Source organism: Delphinapterus leucas, chromosome 11 (genome assembly GCF_059928025.1).
Source record: "Delphinapterus leucas isolate spDelLeu-1000000601 "Yukka" chromosome 11, BTC_Dleu_Yukka2, whole genome shotgun sequence".
NCBI lineage: Eukaryota > Metazoa > Chordata > Mammalia > Artiodactyla > Monodontidae > Delphinapterus > Delphinapterus leucas.
In genome coordinates this window covers 49795122-49806317 of record NC_143139.1, presented here as the reverse complement: position 1 = coordinate 49806317, position 11196 = coordinate 49795122, and positions in this window count along the sequence as shown.

The window sequence follows — 11196 nt, the reverse complement described above, 5'->3', positions numbered from 1 at the left end:
GGGAGTGGGTCCTAGGAGTATGCATTTTTAACTCTCTATTTACTACTAGTCACCACTAAAGTCTGAAAACCACTACTTTAAGCACAAGTCAGAAACTTATTCTAAGAGTGGAGGAAAGGAAGAGGTGATACTATGCCACCTCCTGACTTGCAATGCGAAGGAAAAATACAACCACATTATCCGGGAATCTCAGAGCTAGAAGCATCTCAAAGAACACCTGACCCAATGGTTCTTAAAGCTGCTTGGTGTCGGCATCACCTGCAGAGATTCACCCAGATCCACTAAGTCTGAAGGTCAGGTCAAACACCAGCATTTGTAAAACGCTATGTTCTGTGTCAGGCACCGTGCATCAAGAACCACTAGCCTAATTCAAACCCTCTACTTCACAGAAAAGGAAACTCAGATCAAGTGAGTCTATATCATTTGTCTAGGGTGTCCCAGACACTCATGGCCAAGAACTTAGCTGTCCTGACCAGATGTCCAGTGTTCTCTCTATCATTTAACAGTTCCTCTAGAAGGGCTGATTTTACTTGGAAAGGGTTAATGTTGGAAATACTTTGGTTAAAGTGTTTTCAGAATATTGGTAAATGTTCTTTTCTAAAAATCAATTCTGTACTTAGGTCTGTATTTATATAAGAACTAAAAGGAAAAGCTGCCAGACCTCTGACCGTAGCAGAATTACAGCAAGAAGCACAGCTATAATTACACATAAAGCTATTCCCATTCTCTACTTTTTCCTCAAGCGGCTTTAAAAACCAAGCATTACACATCTATACATGTGTAACTGATCAGGACTTGAATATCTGTATTTTTTGACCACATCAAACTAGCATGTTCTCAGAGACAGGATGTCATATAAAATATAATCAAGTATTACCATTTTCATTCATCCTTACTCATTTTTTCATTTTTCAATTTCTCTTTTCCTTGTGTTCTTGGTTATGTTATAAGATACCCTAAAAAACGCCCTGCATGTTTGAGGTGGATAAGCCTTTGGGAGGGAGGAATCCAGGTTCTAATTGTTAGTGTGCTCTAGCTGCAGCATACTAGACAATTCTTTCAATGTCCCCATCTTCTTTTTCTATTCTGCAAGATGGATGAGATAATCCATGCTGTTTATCTCACAGGATCACAGTGAGGGAATAACTGTCAAAGCAGTCTACAAACATTAGCATTGTAGACATATGATCTATTACTATCATGATGTTCTTGTAATAAGGCAGACATTAAGTGTATGACAAGTCCATTGGAAACCACACCCAAAGGAGTTTCCTGAAATTGTATCTCTCAGATGTATTGTGTCTCACCCATGAGTTGCCCCAAAGGCATAATTGTATAGAGGCTACACAAAACTGGAAAAGTAATATTCTCAAAGAATATACAAATAAAGAGTCAAACATCCTTTTTGTTGGCTGCTAACTCCCTGTCTAATTAATCACCACTCCTTTCTTAAATTCTATGCCTTTGTCCCAGGTCTTAACAGCCTAAATTTTTCTTTTTCTCTTTCTTAATGTTCCCCTTTAGTTTTTTTTTTTCATCTCTGTCCTTTCCAACACACACAAAAACATAGTCCAATAGGAAACACAGAACTACAAAAAAATTAATACCTAAGGCACTTATTTTAAAATTTTTAACTTGGATAACAAAATAGCATTTATCAAATAGGATAATATCCTACAATGGCAAGAACTCTTTTGAGTATTTTTTTGTCTCTTGGGGAAATAGGAAGGAAGAGCACATATCTTTACTGATTAGGAGAATAATCTGAGCTTACAGTAAATGGGAGAAATTATGTAAAAAAGACAGTATCACTTATCCAGAGATAACCATGTTTAACATTCTCACATTTGAAAAATGTGAAAAAATGGTATCTCATGGTATTTTCTTCCAGTCTTTCTTTTATAAAAATAGAGAAATATACTGGCACATGTTTCAAAATTAAGTGAAATTGTACACACAATTTTGGGTACTCATCTTTTTTTATTTAATATTTTATCATGAATACTGTTTCTACCCTTTTTGTTGGTTTGTTTCTTGGTTTGTTTCCATCCTTATTTTTCATAATCACAATTTTAGTGGTTTTATTTTACTCCATTATATAGAAGAACCATAACGTAATTTTTTATTCTCTTATTGTTAGATGCATTAACATGATAATAACTACTATTTATTGACTACTTAGATGGTGCCTGTAATTGTGGCAATAACCTTATATACTTTGTTTCCTCATAATAGATTTTATTTTTTTCGGCGGTTTCAGGTTTATAGCAAAACTGAGAGGAAGGCACAAAGATTTCCCAAATACATGCTGCCCCTGCACGTGCATAGAGACCCCCATTGTCCATAATCCCCTCCAGAGTGGTACATTCGTTCCAGCTGATGAACCTACATTGACACATCATAATCACTCAAAGTCCACAGTTTATATTAGGATTCAAACCATCATATTGTACCCTTTAAGTATATTACAATTTTATTCATCAATTATACCTCAATAAAGCTGAGAAAAAAAAAATACATACTTAGCAAAAAGTCTCCGGAGCTGTCGTTTAATTAAACTACTTACTTCTTTGGTAGCTATGGAAAAGTAAAATTTAAGTGGCATACCTTTATAAAAGAGCTCAAAATTGGCTTGTTTTACTATGCTATTTGTATCAAAGCATAGTGCATTACAGAGAATCCATTTATATGTTTGCAAAATTCCTGTTCCTCTCTAAAATAACAATTGCCACGGATATCCAGGAGAACTATCTTCCCATAATTAGAAAAGGAGAGGAGGGGAATGAGAGTCTCCCGTTGTATGTAAACTTTCTCTCAGAAGAGCCTCTAGCTCACCCCACTATTAGCAGCTACTTAAACACTGACAGAAATGAAGCCACCCTAGGCTGAAAAATAATGGAAAAGAGGGTTGAAAAAGATGGAAAGTACAACCTGCTTTCATCTTAGGATACTGCCTCTTAAATAAAAGACTATGTGTTACAAAAGGGATGCAGCTGTGGAGTATCTGATCTCCTAACCTCCCAACATTTCACGTTGGAAAAACAAAATTGATGCCACGGGTAGCAACGACGTGGAGCAAAATGAAAACTGTGGAGTATTTACTGGGCAGAAAGTAAAAGAATGAAAAAGAATATGGCAATATTTTAAAGGGACAGTCCTTAGATGAATAATTTAATAAAACCCATTTAATGGGTTTTATAATTTAAAAAACTCATTTTTATAATTTAAAAAATAATTTTAAAAAACCCATTTAATGGGTTTCATGTCATGGTGGGATTGGTTAAATCTCCCTGCATAGTCATTATAACAAACTGCAATCCAAAAGCTGACTTTCTTTCTTTTTGGGTGGGGGTATTCATGTTCAGTCTGTGTTTAATCAACGTAGCAAAGAATATACAGGTGCTTTTATGAATAAGAAAGAAATTTATAGAGAGGGATCCTTGGAAAACCACGACAGAGGAGAACATGTTGGCGTATTTCCAAAGAGCATCTGGTGGCTTGAAAGGAAACAGACAAGGCTTATGGACTGTAATAGCTGTCCAGCTACAATGAGAGGCATCCAAGAAATTACTTTCTTTGTTTGTTTGTTTGGTAGGTAATGCCATTTCTATGATAAGGATCCCCATTTGTGAACTTTAGGATAGCTCAAAAAAGGTAAGTAAGAATGGAAAAGCATGTGAATTTGAGACGTCTGCCTTTGAACCATCTTAAGACTGGCTAACACTTGTACCTTCAGGGCAGATTACACAAATAATAGGGCACCTAAAGGGGCATCCAAGGGTCAAAACTGCAGAGAAACGAAAGCTTCTGAAAGGAATCAAGGTTTTTCAGGGACTCTTCACCTGAATTGTTTGCTTCTTGAAGAGCAGTGTGGTCCAGTGGAAAGAGCACTGTCACTGGAGTCATGCATACCTGGGTTCATGATCTGGTTCCGCTACCTAATTACTGCTTAACTTCTTTGAAATTTCGTTTCCTCTTCTGTAAAATGGGGATCATATACCTATTCTATAGGGTGGTCATATTAACTGAGGTAGTAACTATAAAAAATTAATAAAAAGAAACCTCAGTTAAATAGAGTAGGGCGATCAGGAGGGGAAGCTCTCATGTCCTGTGACAATACAGAGCCCAAATGCAAGAAGAAAGACTCTTCTTTCTTGGCAAGGACTCAGCTAATGAAAAGCCATGGACTCTGTGTTTACTATAGCCCATCCAACTTCCTTTTCCCCTCTGTAACAGCCTTCTCCTTCCCTTGCTGGGGGAGGGAGGAGGGATCTTGCACATGGCTCACCCTGGTTGCAGACCCCAAATTGCAATTCCCTGCTGATTTCAAATAAACCCCTCTCTGCTGGAGAAACATCTGGCAGCCTATTTATTTTAGGTCAACACAACCATGGATAAAGTACCTAATATATAGTCCATGTCCAATAAAGGTCACTATTATTATTAGAGGCAAGAAATAATAGACTTCTGAAATGTTTGAGCTGAAGCCCCCTTTGGTGATCACTTAGCAGAACATCAACGTTGTCTAGAGAAAGCTGAGATCCGGGGAGGGTTACAGACTTGGCCCTACCACCCTTGAGCTTCAGTGACGTTCAAACGACTCCTCAAAGCCCCAGGAGTTCCACAAAGTCTGCTCAGGAACCTGCCCAGAGGGTGGGGAGAGAGTATAAAGATGACCCCCTGTCCCACCTCAACACAGCCACTCCACTTTTCTCCCTTGTGTATGTTGGACGTTCATGTAAACCTCTGTTTAAAGATGGAGTATCATGGCCAAAGAGATGCTAGAGAAACTGTTGCACTGGGCTGCCAGCCCATGTGAGAAACCTAAGTGAACACTTGATATAAGAGGGGAGTATGTGCCCCATTCCAGAGCCATGGGGACTGGAGGAGCTCGTGTCACTGTGTGGTGGTTGCAGCATATGTCCCAGCAAAGGCTGTGAGGGTCCGTTCCATGTCCAACATGGCGCGCACACACCCCTCTCTAAGCCTGCCTCAACGCCATGATCACTCAGGAACACATCGGCCTTCACTGACATTAATCAGAGACACAGGAGCCAAGAACTTATCTGCCAGGATCAGAGAGAACACTCACACTCTGTGGGGGCCTCAGAGACATATGATAACTAGAAGTAAAGAGGAGAGGCTAAAGGAGTCTCCTCCCTGACCCTGGACACCAGATCCTCTCTGTGAAACAAGACTGGGAGGTGGATCTCAGGAAGAACATGGTTCTTAAATTGTACAAGCTAGTGTGACCCAAGCCAGGTTTTACACAAAGCTAATGGTCTCAGAGTTAAATAATAACTTCATCTTTACTGTATTAGTCAGAGTTTTCCAGAGAAACAGAACCGATACGATGCATGATGAGAGACATTTATTTTTTAAAATTGCTTCATGAGAATGTGGAGTCTAGCAAGGCCAAAATTTGTAGGGCAGACCAGCAGACTGGAAATTCCAGAAAGTGTTGATTTTGCATCTTGAGTCAGAAGGCAGTCTGGGACTTCCCTGTCACGCAGTGGTTAAGAATCCACCTGCCAGTGCAGGGGACATGGGTTGGTTCCCTGGTCGGGGAAGATCCCACGTGCTGTGGAGCAACTAAGCCCGTGAGCCACGACTACTGAGCCCATGTGCCACAACTACTGAAGCCTGTGCACTATAGAGCCTGTGAGCCACAACTACTGAAGCCCACACGCCTAGAGCCCGTGCTCCACAACAGAAGCCACCACAATGAGAAGCCCGCACACCGCAACGAAGAGTAACCCCCGCTTGCTGCAATGAGAGAAAGCCCATGTGCAGCAACGAAGACCCAATGCAGCCAAAAAACAAAACAAAAAAACCCCCACAAGAACAAAAAACAAACTCTGCTAAAAAAAAAAAGAAAAGGCAGTCTGGAGGCAGAATTCCTCCCTCCTCAGAGGACCTCACTCTTTTCTCTTAAGACCTTGAAGTAATTGAATGAGCTCCACCCATATTACCCAAAATAATCTGCTTTATTCAATATCTACTGATTTCATGCTAATCACATCTAAAAAAACACATGTTCACAGCAACATCTGGACTGGTGTTTGACCAAACCACAGGGGTCTATAGCCTAGCCAAGTTGACAGGCAAAATTAACCCTCACAGTTACCATGTGAAGACAGGAGATGTCTGGTTGTTGGTAGATATTTGTGCTTTTTAAATATTATTTACCTATGCATGCTAGGTTTTTTGTTTGTCTTTGGTCCTTATCCACACATGCTAAGGCAGCATTTGAATTACTATACTAGTTAGCTGTTGCCACATAAAGACAACCACTCAGAAACTTAGTGGCTAAAAGCACCAAGTATTAGTTTAGTTCACAATTCTGTGGGTCAGCACTCTCACCGGGCTCAGCTGGGCAGTTCTAGTCTTGGGTGGGTTTACTCATATGAGGTCAGGTGCTGGGTAAGTCAAGTGCTTCAGGGGCTCGGATGGCCCATCTCTGCTCCATACGGTCTGCCATCCTCCATCAGGCTAACTCAGGCTTGTTCATCCAGAGGAGACAGGGGTCCCTAAAGACAGCAAAAGCATGCCAAGGCCTCTTGAGGCCCCAGCTTGCAAGGACTGGAGAGATAGGGTTGCCTCTTCACTGGAGATGCTGCAAAGTGGCACTGCAGAGGGCACAGCTGTAGGAATAATTGTGGCCATTTCTGCAAACAAACAATCTTCCAGCACTCCCCTCAAGAAGAGTATCAACTAGCCCCTCAATGCCTGACACCTAATGCAAGGTCAGTGACTATGCTCTTCCTTCCCAACCCTTTTAGTCATCATTTTGAAAGCAATTCAAATTTTCACAAATACAGGCAGGCTACTGTCGACCAGAAAGACAGAGACTGCCAGATATTTCTCCAGCAAGGATGGCTTTATTCGAGATCAGAGAATTGCAACTGGAGACCTGCAGCCATGGTGAGCCACGTCACGTCACCCCGCAGAGAGGGAAGGAGAAGACTTCCAGAGAGGGGAAAGGGAGTTGCAGGGGCAGGGGCTACAGTAAACACAGAGTCCAGGGCTTTTCATTGGCTGAGTCCTTGTCAGGAAAGAAGAGGAGGCTTTCTTCTTCCTTGTGGGCTCTGCTATCATCACAGGGTATGACGCTCCCTGCTGTTCCCCCTCTGGTCTCCCCATTCTGCTTAATTGAGGTTTCTGTTTATTAACTTTTTACACGATCATTTCTGATTCAGACCATTATCCTGTGCTGTTCTCTCCACTGGGGAGCCCTAGAAAGGTGGGAATAGAAAAGAAATTGAGAGAATCTTTGTCTATACCCTGCACCCCAAAGCACTATCATTGGAGATATTCTGTAAAGGTGAATATTTCCCTTCTAAAGAACAGAGTTTGTTTTTTTTTGGCTGCGTTGGGTCTTCGTTGCTGTGCACGGGCTTTCTCTAGTTGCGGTGAGTGGGGGCTACTCTCGGTTTTTTTTTTTTTTGGTGGGGGGGCTACTCTTCGTTGCACACAGGCCTCTCATTGCGGTGGCTTCTCTTGTTGCGGAGCACAGGCTCTAGGTGCACGGGCTTCAGTAGTTGTGGCACGTGGGCTCAGTAGTTGTAGCTCACAGGCTCTAGAGCACAGGCTCAGTAGTTGTGGCGCACGGGCTTAGTTGCTCCACTGCATGTGGGATCTTCCGGGACCACAGCTCAAACCCATGTCCCCTGCATTGGCAGGCAGATTCTTAACCACTGCACCACCAGGGAAGCCCAAGAACAGAGATTTTTAGTCATTTCTAAGCATCTGAGTGTCTTATAAACATCTGTTGCTATTCCTCTAATATTGCTCAACCTTATTTCTTTTTGGTCCCCACCCCAAGCCTTTCTAATCATCACCCTCATGAAATTTTACCACAGATACACTGTATCCCTTGCTTTACACATAAAAAGAGTAGGGTATGTTTAGTCCCCCCGTTTCGCCCCACTGGGGATGAGCTCTCCCTTGTTGGGAATATGTGCTCAACGTTCTCGTAACAGCTTCTTCTCCAGGCCCTGACCATCCCTGCCCTCCCTGCCATGCCCCCAAATCAAGCCAGGGTTTGCCTATATTCAGCTTTAGTCATCAGTCAGGGGCTGGGGACACCAGTGAATTTGTCTTCACATGACAAATAATAAAAAGAGGAAAACAGGAGAAAAAACCAAGTGGAATTTCATAATAAGGCCTTAACTGACAGGGACAAGCCAAAGGGGAAAAAAATCACCAGTTATGACTGAAGAATGAATCACTATCCAGAACTATCAAACCCCAAAACAAAACCCATGCCCACCCTTGAGGAAACTCAAGATATGGACTGCTTTCAAACCAATACGCATTGGTTTGAAATACGTATTGCTTTCAAACCAATACGGTTCCATGTTTTCCTGCTCTTTCTTCTTTTGTGTGTGTGTGTGCAAGCGTGTGCCAGTGTACGTGCATTATGGAGCAATTAAGCATAAATTAGTATTAGTTGGTATTTCTTCCTGACGTGTTAAAATCTTTCCAATATCTTTTACTTTGTTAAGCTCACTCAGTAACAAGTTCCAGCCAATCTAATTTCCAGAAGTAGTGTTTTTGTTGACCTCCAAGCTTATTAATTTTCTGTTACCTTGTTAAATCTCTAAAAAAGATTCCTTAGGAAATGACATATTGAACAAAACCTCCAAGAACGTGCTAAATTTGCACTTGACATATAATCAAGAAAATCCAGTATCTGTCTTGTGTATATTTGAAAACATAATTATACCATGGCACAATAAAAAAAAATCTAACCACAGGTAATTAGTGTACCTATACTCTGATTTTCTTAATGAAGTGATTAAAGCACCTTCCCAGAATGAATTTCGAGGAAATTATTTGTAGACTGGTTCTTTTTGTACGTATGATCATCTGTTTTTGAGTTGGACATTATTTTCTCTTACTTTGGCATTTTAAGCTGAATTATTTGCCTAATTTTCCCCAAAACAGGTATTGTTAGGAATTAAATTTAAAGAACAATGACAGGGACTTCCCTGGTGGCGCAGTGGTTGGGAATCTGCCTGCCAATGCAGGGGGCACACGTTCGATCCCTGGTCCAGGAAGATCCCACATGCCACGGAGCAGCTAAACCTGTGTGCCACAACTACTGAGCCTGTGCTCTAGAGCTTGTGAGCCACAACTACTGAGCCTGCGTGCCACAACTACAGAAGCCCACGCGCCTAGAGCCCATGCTCCACAACAGAAGAAGCCACCACAATGAGAAGCCCGCTCGCCGCAACTGGAGAAAGCCCGCACGCAGCAATGAAGACCCAACTCAGCCAAAAATAAATAAATAAACAAATTTATAAAGAACAGTGACAAAGTAAATTCAGCCAATGCAAGCTATAGCCTTAGGCCACTAAACAACATGATTCTCTGTACCTTCAAAGACTAACAGAATCTTAAACCAGGAGCCAGAGATTTCATGGCTAAGAAGGATTGGGTTAACTGCCCTGAACTTCTTGAAGCACTAAGTTCTCAGTTTGATTCCCTCGCTCTTTGCGCTAGAGTAAGTGATGTGCTTGGTAAATTCATTGTGAAGTCTGTGCTTCACTGGGCTTTAAGCAATGACTGATAGGGAATCAAATATGGTTCCAATTTAAAGTGTAAAAGAAAAGAAAAAGAAAAGTGAAAGGAACAAGGAAACCAGCACTCACATCACTGATAGGAATGGAATTTGCCACCACATGTCTAGAGGGTAGGTGGCAGAATACATCAAAAGCCTAATGTGTGCATGCCCTATGACGTAGCAAATGGACTTCTAGAAATATATTCTAAAGAACAATGAACACAACATTGTAAAGCAACTATACTCCAATAAAAATTAATTAAAAAAAAAAAAAGGGACTTCCCTGGTAGCACTGTGGTTAAGACTCCACACTCCCAATGCAGGGGGCCTGGGTTCGATCCCTGGTCAGGGAACTAGATCCCACACGCATGCCTCAACTAAGAGTTTGCATGCCGCAACTAAGGGGCCCACCTGCTGCAACTAAGACCCAGCACAACCAAATAAATAAATTAATATTTTTTTTAAAAAAGAACTAACAATGTATGTGCCCAAAGATTATTATAAGAATAATTATTATAAGAATATTTAAGAATATTAAATATTATATAATATTTAATATTATAAATATTAAATATTATAAGAATAATAATTGCAGAGTTATTTATGATTTATTATAAGCCCCTAACTATCTACTAGAGGGAAATAGTTAAATAAAGAGTAGTGGATCCAAACATTTCCTTACAAAAACAGGTAACAAAACTACATTGAAATATCAATTATAAGTGAACTAGTCTAGTCAGAAAAAGACAAACACTATATGATTCCACTTATATGAGGTCCCTAGAGTAGTCAAATTCCTAGAGACAGAAAGTAGAATGGTGGTTGTCAGGGGCTGGGAGAGGCGAGAACAGGGAGTTATTGTTTAATGGGTATAGAATTTCAGTTAAGAAAGGTGAAAAAGTTCTGGAGATTGGTTTCACAACAATGTGAATGTACTTAAATGTACACTTAAAGATGGTCAAGACGGTAAATTTTATACTATGCATGTTTTACCACAATTAAACATTTTATATCTTAAAGATGGTATTATGGGGGCTTTCCTGGTGGCGCAGTGGTTGAGAGTCCGCCTGCCAATGCAGGGGACACGGGTTCGTGCCCCGGTCCAGGAGGATCCCACATGCCACGGAGCGGCTGGGCCCGTGAGCCATGGCCACTGAGCCTGTGCGTCCGGAGCCTGTGCTCCGCAACGGGAGAGGCCGCAGCAGTGAGAGGCCCGCGTACCGCAAAAAAAAAAAAAAAAAAGACGGTATTATGAGCAGTTTAATTTTTCCCCATTTTGTTTGTCTGCATTTTCTAAATATTTTCTATAAATGTATTTTGTTTATAATAAAGGGGAGCCTAATTATATGAAAAAAAGAAAACCCATTCCATCTCTAGTTAACATTATTTTTAGTGGCTAATCACTCTGTATGACTGAGAAGGAGTCTGGTCACTGATCCCGCTGAACATAATTTCTTTACCTGGAATGCTCTCCCTGCCGCACCCCCCCATATTTGCCTACAGAAGACATACACAGTCTTCAAGACTCAAGTTGACTCCACCTTCCCTAAGAAATCTTCCTATATGACCTCAGTGACAATTCTTTCCCATTCTCACAGCATCTGTAATAACAATAAAAATACTTAATA